Below are 20,413 nucleotides of genomic sequence, written 5' to 3'. Positions count from 1 at the left end.
TCCTCCTCCCTCGTATAATTTCGGCCATCATCAATATTTGAAGAAAAAATTGCAACCCAGATTTTTTTTCTTCCGCCACACCCTGAGCTGCCGTACCAACTCCGGGTTTCTGAAATTATAGTGTCTCAGTCTCAATAAAAAATTATTTGATTTCTATTGCAATCCAAACAAAGAACATAGTTTCCGAGCGTTGGCCCAATTTAATTATCAAAATGCGGAGAACCGTTTTAATGGAGATACAAGAAGGGTCATCTCCACTATTCTCGGATAGATTTGGGTTCCAACGTTTAAATGCACATATATACAATCTAAATACCCTATGGACGATTGAATCACATACAACGTTAAATGAATGTTTCAAACCATTGAAACTAAACAATTTAAAACTTCTGCTACACTTTGGGTACGAGAAATCGGTACACCAACATAGTCCACGTAAATCGCTATGCCACATATCCTCCATCAATTAGCCCTGTTGATATGAGGAACTCATTAAAATCATTCATGCTTCCAGGCCAGGCAACTAAACCAAGGACGAATCAATAGGATCAGTAATAACTTTAAAATCACTATCAATAATGATATGAATCTGGCCGAATTACGTGCTAAATCCAGACAACTGCATTATCAAGATTGTACAAGCAAGATTCAAAGCTTCAAATAATTCGACATCCATAGCAATGAAGTTTGAAGACATTTCAATTTTATTCAAGTGATAAATTATGAAGAGGATGCCAAATCAATACCCCGGACCCGAGAGCTCCGTACTAAGGCTGTAAAACTTTGCGCCCGAGCGCCGGCCTGGCGCCTGAACGGTAAAATGTCACGCCTGAGCACCACAGTCAATGTCCAGAAAATGAATTCCAGAACACTCGGCACCCGAGCGGTAAAATCTTACTGCCCGAATGCGCCCAGTCCAAGACACACCGCGCGAGATTCTATGAGCGGTATAATTTTGCGCCCGAGCGCTCTTCCCTTTGGAAAATTGTCTTATTTCCTAGTTTAGAGTCCTAGTTAATTAGGTAACTAGATTTTTATATCTTTTAGATTTGTAAACAATAAATACACGAATTTTATTGATTGTAAACAACTAATCTTGAGTTTTTCTCTCAAATTCAAATATTGGCTTTGTATATACCTTTGTGTGTTTCTCAAATCAAACTTATAAAAGTTTAACACTTTGTGGCATTTGTCAGTTGTTCTTCACTCGAGTTTTCAAAGAAGAATTCTTTGAAGGTTTGTTTGAGATCGATTTTTATCTTCGTTAATATTTGTTGCTAAGTTCTTAGTGAATTAGATGTGAATATTACAACAATTACTTGTTTCAAAAAAATTGGGACAACACTTTGTTCTTTGTGTCATCGAATCGAGGACGTAAATTCGTTTTTGAGCACGTTTGCTTTTAGTGATTGAAGAATCACATCATTTGGTATTAAAGCTTTAGTTTCCCTTTGATTCAAGTAAGTTTATCCTTTTTATTATCAGATCTATGTTTATCCTTCGTTTGTTTCCAGATCTGTTTTGTTCTATCGCTCTTTGTCTTTCGTGAATCTTTGATTCTCGAAATTTTTTGATTGTTTCTTTTTTTTTGAGTTGCACAACCCTCCTTTGTGAAAATCCAAAAAAAAAAAAAGAAGAAAAAAAAGAGTGCAAAAATTTTGAAAATATTCCATTAATTGGTTTTCCTATTTTGTTCTATTCGCTTGTGGGAGTTGAGATTGTAGTTGAGCCTGAACTTGGAATTGATGTTTTAGTGGAACCTGAATTTGAGGTTGTGGTTGAGAGAGTTGTTGATGATAGTAATCTGCTAGTTGATGAGTCGAATAATGTTAAATGATATACATTGGGAGCTAAATCATTAGGTGGAGAAGAAGTTCCTAATTTGTCTACTATGGAGGAGGAGAGGAGGAGGAGAGTAATTATTTTATATAAATTTTTGGAGGAACAAAATATTTTGTTTATTCAATTGAATCCAATTGTTGTTCTTAAGGATAAATTGAATTTCCTTGAAGTGGGTGAAAAATAATTAAAATTACCGAAAGAAAAAGAGAACAAAAGAGTGAGATGGCTATCAAAAGAAAAAAAAATTTAAATGAGAGTAAAATAAAAAGAAAACGAGGCCGAAGAAAAGAAAAAGAAAAATAATTTGAAGGTCCAAAAGGGTGAGGTTGAGAGTTACTTGTTTTTGCATAAATTTCTTCATGTACCTTTGTACAAAGTAGTTTATTCTCATTGTGATGATATAACTGGTTCAATCCAGAGTAGTGTTATTGCTTCTTTGCAGGATTCTGAAGTTGTCATGACGAGGAGACAAACGAGTCTTGTTAAAGCAAGAACCCAATGGTTTGAGCCGCAAGAATGCAAGTGTAATCGCGATGGGGTATGGTTAGTTGCAAACGCAACATTTGAGAGGTATGATTTGCTTCATTACCATATTTTGTTTTTTTTGGCTTTCGAGAATTTGGACGGAGTGTTTAAGATATGATATCTAAAGGGTATAACTATGAATATGGCCATGAACTATATGCATTATGCTTAAACCTTTGTGAGGTGTTAAATTATTACATGGATAGTACATTTAGTGTGTCTTATTTGCATGATTTATATTTTTTTTGGTTATGTTTTTGAGAGATTGTTGGCTGGATATGATAATTACTGTGTTCATAATGAATATACGTTTAAAGAGAATAAATTTGACATTCTATATTCATTTCATGAATTACATTATGATGACACATATTGTAGTGGTTTGATAATTTACATGTTGCATGAATATATGTGTTGGTTACATTTTGAAGTGGTATGTTAAGTGGTGTAGTGAAGGGTACATTGAATATAGCATCTAAACTTGATTCTTATGTGTTGCATAAAGTAATTCTTATTCCTAGTGAACTATGGTCGAACATTCGTATGGATTTTGTTATGTTGCTAACTAGGCTTAAGAAGGAGAGGAACTTACTTTTGTGATACTTAATAATATTTTATCATTTGGTGTCATTTGTTATTTGATGTCTGGTGTAATTGATGATTACATAAAGAGGGCAACCAAGGAGTTGGGGTTCCAAACAGTGATGGAACACGCGATTGACAACACCTACAATCTACTGTTGAAAGGTAAGCATGTTGATAATTTAATTATTTTTATTACTAACGTGCTTCATTTTTGCACAGGTAGCCAAGATTCGAGGACAAATTTTTTTGAAGAAGGGGAGTGTGATAAGAATCTGGCCGGACATTACGTGTTAAATCTTGAGAGGAGATCCAGACAACTGTGTTTTCTCAAGATCGTACAAGCAAGATTCGAAGCTTTAAAAAATTTGGCATGCATAGCAATGTAGTAGGAAGACATTTCAATGTTATTCAAGTGCTAAATTATGAAGAGGATTCCAATTCAAGACCCCGGACCCAAGAGCTCCATGCTAGGGTGGTAAAACGTCGCGCCTGAGCGCGTGCCTGGCGCCAGAGCGGTAAAAAGTCGCTCCTGATCACCACAATCACTGTCCAAACGGTGAATTCCAGAACACTCGGCGCCCAAGCGATACGACCTTACCGCTCGAGCGTGCCTAGTCCAGAACACTCCATGCTCGAGTGATGGAATCTCGCGCCCGATCGCACCCACCTGCGGAGAAGTGTCTTATTTCCTAGTTTAGAGTCCTAGTTAATTAGGTAACTAGATTTTGATATCTTTTAGATTTGTAAACAATATACACGATTTTTATTCATTGTAAACAATTAATCTTGAGTTTTAATATATTGATTGAGTTTTTATCTCAAATTCAAAACTTGGCTTTATATAAACCTTTATGTGTTTCTCAAATCAAACATATCAAAGTTTAACACTTTGTGGGGTTTGTCGATTGTTCTTCACTAGGGTTGTCATAGACGAGTTCTTTGAAGATTTGTTTGTGATCAATTATTATCTTCGTTAATATTTATTGCTATGTTATTAGTAATTTAAAGGTGAATATTACAAAAATTACTTGTTTCAAAAAGATTAGGACAACACATCATTCTTTGTTTCATCGAATCGAGGGCGTGACCATGTTTTTTACCGTGTTTTCTTTTCGTGATTGAAGAATCGCATCAAATAATCCACTTTTGTAAACTATCTGGTTGGATATCCAGGATGCTTTGCCATAAATGGAATAATTTAGTCTTTTACAATTAGCATAAACCAACGAAATAAAAATATATGATGGGAAAAGTGAAGAATACAATTTGAGATGCAAAAAATTTTCAGGATCATGTAGAAGTTGAACCTGAGTGCCCACATCATAGAAAAACCAAATCTTGTTGGACCTATTCGATATGAATCCATAAAATGAAAAGTCATATTCATTGCATCAATGTCTACACCTATCAGCTTAAGAATTTCACGAAAGTATTTCATCTTCCTTTGAGGCTCCCGATTACCAAATGTTCCAGATGAGACCGTTCATTTAGGTATAGAGAGTTGGTGTAAGGTCTAAAAGATAATATGGAAAATAGTTAATTAATTGATTTTAATTGCTAAATTGATTATGATATATGTGTATATGATGTTTTAGTAGTTTTTCTACTTAAATGCATTAAACTGTATTTTTAAGGGTTATTCGAGTTGCGATCGAGGAACAGAGACCGAGAGCTGAAAAATGGAAAATGTTTTATTAGATGGTTGTTTTTAATTATTTAAAATAGGGGTGATGCTTTTTCTTATTTTTGAAAATAAGAAGTTTTGAGGTAATTTTATACGCTGGGACGTAATTTTTATCGGTGTTGGATTTTCATCAAAAATACGAACGTTTTGACAACCCCGTTAATAAATTCACAAAATTTAATAAATAAAATAATTTTATTTAGCACTAATGGACTATTTGGGCCTAATAAACTTTGTTAATGGGCCTACGCTATTCTTAGTAATTTAATTAACTATTTAAATGCAAAACCTACCCCATAACCCCATGTTATTCACGCCTCCCTCACCCATCAAATTACCAAGACTCGTTTTCTCTCAAATAACCACACGGCACATACACCAAAGGCAAGGGAAAAGCATCGAATTTCTAGAGGTTTTCAAGCCATCGTCTTCGTGTCAACGTTCTTCAATTCATCAATGTTATTTCGTGTGTAAATCACGCAAGGCACGCCATACTCTTTCCTTTACTCACCATTACACAATATTATGTATTTATTTATGAATTCCATGAAAACAAGTTTCACTTTGTTTGATTTTCGTTTTTATGCAAACATGAACCTTAAAGCATGTTGTTTTTTATCCAAAATCATGATTTACATATGCATAAGGGGCTGCCATGATTAGGATTGATCAAGGGTTGTTTTTTACATGCCAAGAGGAGCCCTAAGTCACACATGAAACACGTTGCACGCTAAACAAACAAGCCTGAACCACTTAGCACGGTTTGGCGATCATAGGGCTCGGTTTAAGGGTTTGTTTCATGGCTTGGTCTAGGCTGGGACCAGGGATGGATAGGTTCACGTAAGGGGTCACGTAAGGCGTCAAGTAAGGAGTCCTAGCCATGCTATGACTCGAGGCAAGGGGCTGGGGAGGAGTCCTAGCACCCGAGAAGCTTCATGCATGCACGCTGGTGCAGCGCAACTGCGCATGGCAAAGGGTCTCGACCAAGGGCTCTAGGCTGGGCTAGGTCGAGTCACTAGGGTCCTAAGAGGGTGCACAAGGGTCTTATCAGGGTTCTAGTCTGGTGGCTAGGTACTAGGCGCAATTTCGAGGATTCCATGTCAATAAGGGTCTCGATCGTGGCTTGCACCTTAGGTTGTGGATTTCGGTTGGGGCAAGGGTCAGGTTCTTAGGGTAGGGTACAGTAGGGTCCATACATGGTCTGGTTTGAATTTGGTTTAGGATCGTTCGGGCATGGCTCATGGAAAAAAAAATATGGCTCGAGGTGTAGTCTAGGTGGTACGGTTAGGGTTTTCTTATTGGTTTTAAATTTGAAACATGGCTCACGGGGTCGAGTCATGGTTCATGAGGGCTAAAATAATATAAAAAATTTAAGTTTTTAATTTGGAAATTTTATATTAAAACTGGAATTAATTCGGGATTAAAACGCATTAAAAATGAATAATTAAGGAATAATTGAAAAGTCTAGAATTTAAGCTAAATAAAATTGTGATAAATTTAATTTAAGCTTAAATAATTATTTGGTATATTCTAGAGTCAATGAAATTAAGAAAAATTCAAATTCTAGGATTTTTACATCTAGGGGTAAAAAAAGAAATTTTACACCTAGAAAATAGTAAACGTCATGACAGTGCTTTGATTGTTGTTTTATATATTATAATGTCTATTTTAAATGATTGTGGATTTTTGTGAGTTATTATGGACATTTAAAAGATATGTTTCATACTTGGTTTAAAAGAAAAACGTTATATGCATGTTTAATTTTTATTAAGTGATGAGAATATGAAATCCTGAAGGAAGTAAAGTAATTATCAATAATACGCTGATACGATGATACGATTATATGTTAATTTGTAAGCCAATGCTCAGTTGACGGGTGAGAATGTCGCTGATGTCCCCGTCGTCCGATACTGTGGTTACATGTAGAATGATCCATCGCCCAATACGAATACGAATACGAAGTCACAATTAACGATCTGAATTCAACGAAAATGAATATGAACATGTTTAATATGAATATGTTTATGATGATATGAAAATGTTTATTGAAATGGTTATGTTTAAAGTTTATGCATCTTCACAAAAATGTTATTTTACCTAAAATTATTTTCAATGTTACATGTGATCTGTATATATATTACTTGTTATCAAGATTATGGTTTGTTGAATCTTTAGACTCACTAGGTGTGATTGATGTAGATGATTATGATAATAATGATAATGGAGGTCTTGATGGTTGACTTTGATGGACTGAAGATGCACATAACCCGAGGACCAACGCTAGTTTTTCCGCACTGTTTTATGATTTTTTGACTTTTAAGTTTATGTTAAAGATATTTTATGACTTTTATTGTGATTTTGAGTGGTTTTTGAGAGGTTGATAGATTTATCTTTATTGGTAAGTTAGGATATGCAAACGAATGACGATTTTATGTTCTTAAACTATTTGCTTTGATTTTCAAATATTGGTTGATTGTTTTATTTTAAAATGGTGCAATATATTTTATAAATATATATATGTATTTCGGACGATTAGGTGAAGAATATAAAAAAAATTCTAGTACTATTTAAGAAAACGATTAGTGGATGTTCAGTTGGGTACCTTGAAATTTGGCACGGCTACAAATAAACATGCAATATTCTTTCGCTTTCTCCTTTGATATAGATTGCAAATCCGCCCAAGCACTTCTTGTTAGGGTACAGTTTTCTCTCAACCAAGGCGTAGCTGAAGTTTCAAATTTTTGTTTCGACGTTCGAAACAGTCCTTTGGTGTCGTATGATTAAAACCATTAATAGGCCACATAGAGGTTATACTTGCACGTATATTTAATGACTGACTCCAAACTATTTCGGTTTTAAGCAAAGATAACTCTTCTTGTAAATCCTTACGAATGGATCATCGTCTTTTGATAGTCTCCACGATAGGAAACCACGTTCCTCGCTTGGATTACACAAAAAATCCCAAGAGATTTGTGTGTTGAAACAATGATGTCCGAATTTCCAAAATCTGGAGTTGGTACAGTGTCGGAGGAACACGGCGGTGGAGAAAGGTGTCGGCCCAAAATTTTCAACCAAAAACTCCAAGTGGCTGAGACTTTCTTATGCAATGAGGAAGGATTTGTGTTTATTTTGTCCTCGTTTTTGTGTACAAAATCTCTCTAGTATGTTATGCCTACTTATTGTATGTTTGTAGAGTGCAACTCCTGATCCCATCTGGAGAAGGTGTCCCTCTCTCACAAAGATTCCTAATACTAGTATTAGTAACCACCAATACTAAAAGATCTATTACTTTTTAACTTTAAAATCCTACTATTTTTTTTTAAAAAAAATTCATCTATTAAAATTCGAAACATTGCCTTTCAAAAATAACTCGGCATTTCAAATCCTAATTGCATAAAACTCCATAAATCGTCAACTACAAAATAATATGTAAATTTTAAAATAATCCAAAAACTAAACTTTAAAATAAAACATAAAATCTCTCAATAAATAATCCTCAAAATCTTTTCATAAAAGCTCCAGATACTAAGTAAGTGCGGAAAATAAATGTCCCTCGAAAGTGTACTGCTAGACTCGAGACACTCAAGCATCAGTGCCTCCCTCAAAATCATCCTCGCTTGCAACCATCCAAACCTAGTGAGTCTAATTACTCAGTACGTTCTAATTATACATAACAAATAATACATATACAGGCACATGCAGCTTTTAAAATAAATTTTTTAATAAAATAAGCTGGCATAAAATCTTGTAATCATATATCATATCATAAATCATTTAGTCATAAAGCTTTTCATCATCGTATATCATTTTTGGTAAAGTTTGATCCTTGAAAGTGACTAGATGTAATCGTATCATCATGTGGTCGGTTGATAAGTCTTAGCTCACCATTGTGCATGGGACGAACACTAGGCCTCGTCGTAAATGGAAATACAATCGTTGGGCTCCCTCTGGTGTCTTTTCCTATAAATGGGCTTTCTCTGGGGGCCTTTTCCCTAACGATATTCCCACTAATGTCATATCATATAATGTTTGTCACAGTCAATTCACATCCTTCAAAATATTTTATTTCCTTTTTATTCATAAAATATCGTGTCTTTCAAAATTCGTAAAATAACATTTTACTATCAAAATCATACAGCTTTACCATAAATCATAAAATTTCATATTTTCATCATAAACGTTTTAAATCTTATTTATCTTGTATTATGATTCTTTGGAGCGCTGCCAAGCCTTTCGTACTACCCGAGATGCAAAATGACCATTTTACCCCTGGACTCCAAAATTCCCGATTTTGAATTTCTCTTACCTTTATTGACTCGAGCCTAACCCATAGTATCATATAAGATTAAATTTTACTTCTAATATTTTTCTTATACGTAAATTCGATCCTTTCGATTTAATAACTTAATGACTAAACATGAAGCGTTTTTAAACCGAATAAATTCAAAACCTAATATTTTCTTAATTCCTAAATTTTAAACATAAACTTTTTATCCCTAAACTTAAAATGACTTCTTAAAATACACCCAAAAACATTTCTAAGACGTAAAATTATGTTACTCAAATAATTTCTCAATTCGTTTTTAGACTTAATTGTACGTCTCGGTTTTAAACGGTATCGACTTCAAACTTTACCAAACTTGAACTATATGTTTTTAACACGTTAATAATGCTTTACCATCCCAAATCAAGCCAATTGAAACCCTTGAACAAGCCTAGAACCATGCGGAAAAATTCTGATCATTTTCGAAAACCCTAGCGTGCACAAACCCTCTATCTCTTCGATCCTAACCAATGGCCGACCCAACCAGCTGCTAGATGACCATACTAGGACCATGTCTGAATCCTAGAGACCCTGATGGGCCAAGCTTATAAAGAGCCTAGAACCTCCAGCCTAAGTCGCGCCTCTACATGCCTTAAACAACCCAAAACGAAAAATGCAACTCTTATCCTATCTTTACAGCCCTTGAACAGCCCATCGAGGACCATGACTAAACCCCTTTAGGACCCGTAAACATGTCCCAAACAACAACTAGCAGTCTCCCTTTCCTTGGACCAGAAACGCAAACCTTAGCCCCATTTTGTCCCAATTTTCATTCGACATCTTGCCTTACATTTACAGTATTTAACCGTGGCCCTTAACCACCCTTAAACATATTGTCATTCATCCATTCCCATAGCCCTATGATGGCAGACCCTTTGAGCATCATAAGCAAGAGTTTTATAAAATGAAAACTCTACTTTTATCATGTTTATGCCATAAACACAAAAATAAAAAGAGAGTTTCATATTATTCATGCAAACATGATTAAACACACATAATATGGTTTGAATGGTGCAAAAAGAAATTTTATAAACGTCCCTTTGCATTTAAAACGCTCGAAATACGAATACCAAAGTGGTGGAAGTCGGTAACGAACAGAGGACGATTTTTATTTTTTTCTACCCTTTTTTCTTGTCAAAACCTCACCAAAAATCCACCTTGAAATGCAAGGGAATCGAGTGATCGTTGTTAGAAAGAAGAACGAGGAAGAAATTTGAAGAACAATGGCGAAAAAAATTTGAAATTCTGCTGGCTTGCAAAAGAAAACAGCCGTTGTTCCTTCCTCCATATAATTCGGCCACTGTTTTCCTTGTCGTGAATTGTGTGTGTGTTTCGGTGTCGGTGTGTGTGTATGTGTATGTGTGTGTGTTTAGGTTTAGGTTTAGGTTTAATTAAAAAAAACAAAAAGGATTTTTAAGTATTTAATTAATTGACTTAATTAATCCTAATTTTTAAATAATTAATTAGGCTCATTAAGATTAATAAAATCATTAGGCCTCAAATTTAAAAAAAGTTAAAAATACCTAATTCCAAAAATCCCTTATAAAATAAGAAAATCCCTCGCTCCTACTATTAATTTAAATATGACCTTAAAATGCAATAATTCTTTAAATGTTTAAAATAAATATTTTTTTACCTAAAAATAAAAATTGAACTTTTAAATTTGTAACACCTTAATCGTCTCCAGTCCTCCATCCCCGACCAACATCGATATTCGTCTGAAAATCATTAAATTATGAACCAAGCAAACTCACACAGTTAATCATTTAGTCACTCAAAATATATCATTTATATACCCAAAATCGTTTAAATAAATTATTTTAGCAATTTAATAATTTTCATACTAGTAGGCTAAGTGGACTAATTTTCGGGCGTTACAAATACTAATATTATCATTTAATCAGTAAGTTCTCAATTCACTAAGTAAATGATTCCGAACTCATTATAACCCCGATCGATGATCCTATGGCGTCGATGAATCAAGAACATAAGTCTTGTTCATCTAATAAAAATGAAAATTTCAAAGATCAAAATTTTCACTTACCATATCTGGCAGCTGCCAGTTTAGTGAACTTCTTCAACAAAATAGGTAGTTCCACTCTCATTTTTTAATTATCAATTATGCTAACTTCCATTTCTTTCATCCTATGGAATCAGGTTATAAAATTTTTATAAGCATCATGTTTGACCTCCATCAAACTATAGTCACCAAATTCAACTACTTGAACTTTAACTTTCTCTACGGGAACACAACTTTTGATACTTGTTTGACCCTTAGTTGTTCTGGGATACATCTAGCCGTAGGTTCACATCTCCATGTGATTCAAAATAATATTTCTTCTTATTTTGGCTTACCCTAATTAGCCTCATTCTTTTCATCAATTACTTGATAAAAATGTCAGAACTCATTTCTGGTTTCACCCATCAGATCATTGTAAGAGCGTCTATAAGCATCGTGCTATGATCCTCTAGGTATCGCTAATAGTGCTTGCGAGAACATTAAGTTATGATTAACGTACAGTACAACCACTTTAATACATATATCTCGATCGAATCTGCAACCATTGGTATATCAAGAATTGATATGAATTCGATAATGATGTGATTTATCTTTGAGTACTATTAGCGGCACGGTATATGCAACTAGGAAAACAACTTTTCCTAAAGCATATTTCTTGCTCTAGCCATAGACTCTTTGTAATATTAACTCATCAGATCACAAAAGATATCTTCACCCGTAAGCAAACTATGAATCCTCGTCTACAATGCATTTGTTCTTACATTTTTCGAAACTACACCCAACCTCGCTACTTGATGACCCTCAATGGAGTTGGTAAATGGATCAAAGTGAATGCTAATACATATAGCTCATACATTGGATAGTCTGAGGGAAGGTTGTTCAGTGCATCATCATATGATAACTCATCTGTATGAATGGACATTTCTATGCCCTTGCCAAATTAAACATGGCGTTTACAAAATAGATGCTAGTCTCAAGCTCAAGCGACATTTATCCTTATTTTAGACGACTAATTCAACTAGAACTCGTTTAGAATGTATGGTGTACTTCTTAATGACTTTCCATGATGTTACGTTGCAAAGCAGACTTCATGGTACCTACTGTATATTGAAATACTTTATCTATGCAGCTTTCGTAGATATACAGATAAAGTATAATGTCATAATTTGATAGGATCGGTTGTCGTAACAAGAGTGTTTAGAATGGGGGGTTGAATAAACACGTACAATTAAAATTGTTCTTTAATAATATTTGAGTTCAGTTTGGTGACAAACTGAATCTTGGAATCTTTTTGGTCAATAACAATCAGTTAAACTAGAGTAGTTGCGGAAATTAACTTACTGAAAGATAGAATACGAAACTGAAAGAAATATGCAAGAGTTGTTTCTAGATGTTCGGAGAATTTAATTACTCCTATGTCACCCCTTCTATCACAAGGATATGATATTCACTAAAAGACTTTGATCAAGTACAACACTTGTACAGACCCACTTCAGTTTGGACTTACTACTGCCAAAACTGAAACTCTTAGTTCTACACAATATTCTCAGTGCGTAACTGATATTAGCACAATTGAATCTAACAACTTTTACAGAGTGCTAATAAGCTCAGATTGTAGCCTTGATTGCTACGAGTAATTCAAATGAGAGTGAGCTAAGATTTTGACAGAGTAACAGCAAGTTTAAGATTGAGTGATCGTCTGTTTATTCTGCCATATTTATACTCTTCTTTTCCAACGGTAATCTTGAGATAAATTTGAATCTTTGTATCTGTTGGTTTCCTACTTGATTATTCCTTCGATATTGTTTGCTTCATTTATTGTAATTCGGCGTCTTAATTGCTTTGTCTGGAATGTGTTGTTTAAGTAGTCTTGGTTGTTGTGCGGCACTCTTGTAATCTGTTATGTCTTCTTTGTTCTTTACCGAGACATCTTCAGTTGAGAGACTTTAAGGCATTCGGCTGAATGTTTTAACTGATCAGTTCCAACTGATCAGTTTACTTTGTATCAGCTGATTTCAGTTGATAAATTCAGTTGCCGAATTTTCTAGCGCGTATCAGTTGATTCATGTTTTGTCAAATTCCAGAATCTAGTTTCCAACAATTTCCCCCTTTATGGTGTTTGACAAAACCAAGTGATTTAAGATCGAATAACTGAGCTCTTTGTAGATAATAGATTACGCAACTGAATCATAAAATAACTGGATTCCTTGTAGATAACATAAAATCTGAGAATATAATATCAGTTGATTCTAATAATCTGATTAATTCTTCTTCAGCTGCTGTTGATTCTAATAATCTGATTAATTCTTTTTCAGCTGCTGTTCTTCCCCCTTTTTGTCAAACAACTCCATTTTGTCTGATAACTTTCGAACGTCAATGGAAAGAAGTTTTACATCTGATGAGATACTTGTGGCAACAGTTGTGAGGGAGGTCTGTAGCAATTCTATTTGTTTTGAAACAGAGGTTTTCAGTCGCTCAACTCTCTGACTGATTACATCCTGAGTTGTAAAGAGTGAGTTAACTAGCCCCTTCTTTATTTCATGCACAGTTCTGCTAAGAGAGTCCATGTTGGCTTGAAGAGCGTTTAGTTTTGCCGAGTCAAATTCAGTCGAAGAATCTAATTTGACAGTATGAGACAGTTGTTTTAATTGAATTTTCTTGATTTCAGCGAGCATCTGCTGCATATTGTACTATATGTTCTGGATTTCTTCAAGAACAACATCCATTTCTGTGGATTGAATTGGAGGTTGTTGACTGGGCGTTTCTGAATGCTTCGATGTTTGTCCAAAAAGAACTAATGCTTGATTAGTTTCCATTGTTCCAGCCATAGGCTGAGCTGGAATGTTTTCTTGAATTTGAGATGATGAACGTTGTTTTTGATCAGGAAATGGACTGTCTGGCTGAATGATGGATGGTTCATACATAGGGGCCTCCTGTGGAGAATTAACTGAACTTTGTTCTTGCTCTTTTGATTCAGTGAGCAACTGACCTTTTACATGTTCAGCAGTTTCTTGTTCTGAGGGTTTTGCTTGTTCATCAATTTGAATATCTTGTTCAGCAGAACTTTCTGGCTGAGCTGGTGCTTCAGTTTGAGCTTTTTCCGATTCAGTTATTTCTTTTTCTGAAGGTTGGTTTGGCATTTCAGTTTGATCCTCAGTTTGAGCAGATATAAATTTTTCAGCAATAAGTGACTCAGCTAGTGCTTCAGATGATATCTTAATGTCTTGCTCTGGTTGTTCAGCTGAATGGGTAACTGAGTCATACTGTATTTCTTCTCGCTGAGCTTCCAAGGTAACAGCTTGAATGATTTCATCAATGTTTGCCAAGGATAGTTCTGCTTCAGAATATAGCTGATGTTCTGTCTGAGAGGATTGAGGTATTCCCTGAACTGGCTTTTCAGTTGCCTGTTGTGGAGATGGTTCTTTTTGTGGAGAGGAAGATAAATCATTTTCAGTATTTGAGTTGGGGGGTTTGTCATGAAGAACTAGTTCCTGATCTTCTTCCCAAAATCTGATTTCACTCTGCAGACTACTAAGATCTGTGTCCAGTTGAGTGAACACAGCTCTATAATTGTATGCAGTTGGACTTGTGGGATTGTAGTTGGACTTCAGCTTTGCTACCATTCTTGTTATCTTTTTGACGCGAATTTGATCAAAGAAATATTTCTGCCTTTCTAATGCCTGTGGAATTGTAGCAGCTTTGACTACTTTCATCACAATCGCTTCTAGCTTGATGAACTTTTTCAGTTGAGATCTATGCTTCAGTTCTTTGGCGAAGATTTCTGTTCTGAAGCTTTTCCAACAATCAAAAGATTTTAATTTTGATGTGGCAAATGCATTGACCTGTTCCCAAACTAGGTCAATGTGTGTTTGAATGACATTGGATGGCCGGGGTTCTTCAACCAGCTTGACTTTTCCTTTGTCAGTTGAGAGAATGTGAGGAAGATCCATTCCAGAATGTGTGGAGTGCACTGGTTCCCTTAATATTACACCTTTAGATCTGGCTCTAGGCAAGATGGTAGGGCGATTTACAAGAGTCAAGGGAGCTCTTACCTTAGCTGGTGTCTTTGCTTTGGTAACTAAATCATCGGGTGAGACTACTTGCAAAGGGATAGCCTGAATGGTCTGTTGAGCAGCTGATTGAATAATTTTCTCAGGTGGAATGACTTCCACTGTTGTTATTGGTTTGGTTCTTTGAGTCCTTGGTCTCTTGACAAGCTTAGGGGAAGGAGTTTTCTCTGAATCTGATTCACTGAGAATCAGTTTTCTTTTTGCTATTTTGGCCTTCTTGATTGGTGATGGCTCAACCTCTAGTTTGGTTTTTGATGGCAAGGTGTTTTTGACAGTAAAGACCTTGAATTTTGATGATGTTTCAGCATTTTCAGCTACCAAACCCTTCAGTTTTAACAGATAACTGATTTGGATGGCAAAGCCACATGACTGTTTGGATGACTTGAGCATATTCTTCAAGATGTTAAAAAGAATATATCTCCAATTTGCTTTCTTTTCACCCATGATTATGGTCATTACCTGGAATATTTCGAGTGTAAGAGCAGCATAAGAACCGGCTTTTGCTAATATTCCCCTTGCCACGATATCAGCTAACAACTGAATTTCTGGTTTCAGTTCCTTCTTTTGATCGGAAACCTTGATTTTCTGTCCATCAGCAGATAATCGAGACTGCATTTCTTCAATGTCCTGAGTTTTTACTTCAGAAAAGCTGACATAACCATCAGTTGGCAAAGAGAAGATTTCTCCGAAAACTTCTTCAGAAAGGAGTAGCAACCGATCACTGATAGTCACAGAGATAGTGTCATTAGCAGTGATAAATCCCTTCCGATAGAATTCATTGACCTCCTTGAGGTATATCCTCTGAGAAGATTGTCCTAAGAACATCCTGAGACCTGCCAACTCAAGCTTTAGAAATACATTCTTAACGTCTGCTTCTTGAATTGATAGAACCGAGTTAAAATCGATGACCATCGCATTCAAAATATGGGATGGGATCTGGTTTGCCATTTCGGAAAGTGTAGTGATCTGCAAATTGAAGAGAATAAGATCTGAAATTTGTGTACTCTTAGAAACTGATTGTAATTGTGAATAATAGAACTGAAGTGAAGCGGGCAAAATGCTTTTGTTCGTGACTGTTCAAATTATGGACACGTGTCAGCCCGGGAAAAATTTTGAATAAAAATGTGTGCACGTGTGCTGTAATCGTGTGTATATAATAATGAGCGGTTTTAAAATATGCCACGTCATAAAAATTTAGTCACGTCATTTGATTTGGAATATAATAAGTTTTTAATTGGTTAACTTATATGAGAAGATTTGTAAAATTTTCAAACTGAACGATCAGTTGGGAAACTGATTCAAGTCAGTTGAGAATTCACAAACGATTGTCTTCTCAGTTAACTTCTTTAAAAACTGACATTCCCCCTAGATTGGTGCATATAATAATTAAAGTAGTGCTACAAAATAATTTTAAGAGTCAGAGAGGTTATTGGTTTTGCTGAAACGTCGACGACTCTTCAACTTTCTTGATATTCTGCTATAAATGGAAATGACTCAATTAGTTTTAGACATATCATCCAAAATATTCAAGATAAAAAAAAATGTCTGATACGGGTGACTCAAGTCTTTCTCCCTTTTCTGTGGAGGCCAGGAAGGCTGAGATAGAAGACGAAGTCTTCTATGAAAGTCTGCATTACTGGGAGCGATTGCAGGAGCTTGAGCTCTTATACAACTCTGGGGAGGGCACCACTCCTGAATTGGTGGCAGAACTGAATCAAGTGCGAAAGCACTTGAATATTGCTGTGTGGGTAGACGTCTTCAAGGACGGTCACATGTAGCAGCTGATGCTCCGCAAGGAATTGAAGATCCTGAGGCGCATAGTTCATTCTCACAGCTTTCTCATGACTGCTCCTTCTTCTCCATCTGTTTGGCTGAAATTTTGGATAATTGTTGTGGAGGAGAAGTATGATGATGTAATCCAGACCAACATTTATAAGTAATGAATTATTTATCTGGTTTTAACTCTGTTTTTCTGCAAATGATATATTTCATCAGTTGTGATATGTAAACAAATGAACTGATGAGAGACTAACTGTCATAAGTTGATCATGAACTGAGACTATTTAAACAACTATTAATAGAATTAAAACTGGTGTCAGTTGAAAATGAACAACTGATAACTTAAAGTCCTTGGTAAATGTGAAAGACGCTTTGATTGACTTGAGACTCTTCAACTTCTCCAACGTCATTTTCCTATAAATAAGATGATAGTGATAAAAATGTGATGCAATATCAGTTCAAAAATATTTCAATATGTCTGATTCTGATGCATGCAGCAGCACTCATGTTCGTGTTACTGAGCAGTCAACCACTCGTTTAAAAGATATCAAGAGAAAGATGGAGATATATGTTTTTCAGAAGGTGATGTCAACATGGGAAAAGATTCATGAGTTGAAGAGGGTGAGTGACAGTGGTGCTATTCCTACTCGTGCTCAGGAGGCAAGAGCACTGAAATACCTTGAACGTTTTGAAGTTAGGCATGTTAGGGATTTGGTTGAAGACAAATGTCTTTTGGAGGCGATGCTATGGAAGGAGTGGCATGTTGTTGATAAGATTTCGAAATCTAGGGCATTTGCTAGAGTTCGAATTTATGAGTTAAATTATTGGGTTAGGGCGTGGCTAGATTCAGTTGATTCCATGATATCTTCTGTAAAATGGGAACGTTGGTATTCTTAATGAAGTGTTATTTTCAATTTGTTGTGTTCTTATTTTCTGCATATAATTTTGTTAGTGAAGCAATATTACTAATAATTTCTAAGATAAATCAATTAAACCAAGAATATTTCGAAAGTAAGAAAACTTAGCCTCGGGTAATGGTTTTGTAAAGATGTCACTGCTTGCTGTTCAGTTGAAATATATTCTAGTCGAATATCCTTCTTTAACGTATGATCCCTAATGAAGTGATGCCTGACATCTATATGCTTGGTCCTTGAGTGAAGAACTGGATTATAAGTGATGGCAATTGTGCTGGTATTATCACAAAATATGGGCGATTCAGTTGACGTTACTCCATAATCCTTCAGTTGTTGCTGAATCCAGATCAGTTGTGCACAACAGCTACCAGCAGCAAGATATTTTGCTTCTGTTGTTGAGGTAGCTATGGATGTCTGCTTCTTGCTGAACCAAGAGATCAGTCTGTCTCCTAAGAACTGACAAGATCCACTTGTACTTTTGCGATCAAGCTTACATCCTGCATAATCTGCGTCTCAATATCAAACTAAATTGAAGGTGGAGTCTTTGGAATACCATAGCCCAACATTTTGCGTGTACTTAAGATATCTCAGAATTCTTTTAGCAGCTGAGAAATGTGATTGCTTAGGATTTGCTTGAAATCTGGCACACATACAGACAGCAAAAACAATATCAGGTCGACTGGCTGTTAGGTACAACAATAAACCTATTAATCCTCTATATAATGTTGCCTCTACTGATATTCCCCCTTCGTCAGTATCTAGTTTAACCGATGAGCTCATAGGAGTAGTTGCAGCTGAGCATGATTCCATACCAAATTTCTTTAGCAACTCGTTTGTATATTTTGTTTGACTAATGAATATACCAGTTTCCAGTTGCTTCACTTGCAGTCCAAGAAAAAATGTCAGTTCACCCATCATGCTCATTTCAAACTTGTCATGCATTAACTTAGCAAACTTTTCGCACAATTTGGGGTTAGTTGACCCAAATATTATATCATCAACATAAATTTGAACTAATAGAATATGATTATTTTTAGTAAATTTGAACAAGGTATTATCAACTGATCCGACTGTAAAGTCATGATCAGTTAGGAATTTTGAAAGAGTTTCGTACCAAGCCCTGGGAGCTTGTTTAAGACCATATAATGCTTTGTTCAAATAGTATACATGATCAGGAAGTTTGTGATTTACAAAACCTGGAGGTTGTTCAACATATACTTATTCTTGTAACTGACCGTTTAGGAATGCACTCTTCACATCCATCTGGTAAACTTTGAAGTTTTTGTGAGATGCATAAGCAAGAAATATTCTGATTTCTTCCAATCTTGCAATTGGAGCATACGTCTCATCGTAGTCAATTCTTTCTTCTTGCCTATAACCTTGTGCTACTAGTTTTGCTTTGTTGCGTATAACTGAACCGTCCTCGTTTAGTTTATTCCTGTACACCCATTTTGTACCTATAATGGTTTTTGAAGTTGGTCTTGGAACTAAGTTCCAGACGTTATTGTGAGTGAACTGATTCAGCTCTTCTTGCATAGCATTTACCCAGTTATGATCAGCAAGAGCTTCATCAGTTTTCTTTGGTTCCATTTGTGAGGCAAAGGCTGAATGAATAAATAAATTTAACATTTGATTGCGAGTTCTTACTGGATCAGATGGATTTCCTATTACCAGTTGTGGTGGATGTGATTTTCTCCATCTGTACTCTGCATTTGTTGCATCATCAACTTCTTCAGTTGGTAACTGAATGCAGTTTTCAGCTTCAGTTGATGCCTCGTCGGCTGATATTTGAATGTTATCAGTTTGCTTTAATAACTGATTGTCAGTATTGACTTCCTGCTCATTTAATTGATCTAATATCTCTGGTTTTGGTGTTTGAAAAATGTTTTGATCATTATGACTTTCATCTTTGTCATCATCTTCCAAACTGATATCTGTAAATTGATCAGCTAGCTCAACTTGATCAGTTGGCTTATCAGTTAGTACAGTTTCATCAAAATCAACATGCGCAGATTCTTCAACATTTAAAGTTTTCTTATTAAAGACTCTATAAGCTATACTCACAGATTAATATCCAAGGAATATTCCTTCTGCAGATTTGGCATCGAATGTTCTTAAGTAATTTTTACCATTATCATGAATAAAACATCTACAGTCGAATATTTTGAAATAAGTGATTATACTTTTTCTTCCATGCCAGATCTCATATGGTGTTTTCATATGATTCTTATTAATCATTGATCTGTTCTGAGTATAACATGCAGTGTTTACTGCCTCTGCCCAAAATCTTTGAGAAATACCAGAATCAGCAAGCATTGTTCTAGCAGCTTCTTTAAGGGTTCGATTTCTTCTCTCAGCTACACCGTTTTGCTGAGGAGTTCTTGCTGCTGAGAGCTCATGCTTGATTCCATCATTTTCTAGAAAGCTTGAAAGTGTTTTATTGATGAATTCAGTTCCTCGATCAGATCTGATTCGATCAATCCCAACTGATTTTTCATTTAAAAGTATTTTAAAGAGTTTAATTAGTTGTGCAGCCGTATGGTCTTTGGATTTGAGAAAGATAACCCAAGTAAATCTTGAAAAATCATCTACGACCACCAAGGTGTATTTCATTCCCCCTAAGCTCATGACTGGTATTGGACCAAAGAGATCCATGTGCAATAAATAGTT

Source organism: Primulina eburnea, chromosome 15, assembly GCF_022965805.1.
Source record: "Primulina eburnea isolate SZY01 chromosome 15, ASM2296580v1, whole genome shotgun sequence".
NCBI lineage: Eukaryota > Viridiplantae > Streptophyta > Magnoliopsida > Lamiales > Gesneriaceae > Primulina > Primulina eburnea.
Note: the sequence above shows the minus strand (reverse complement) of the source record.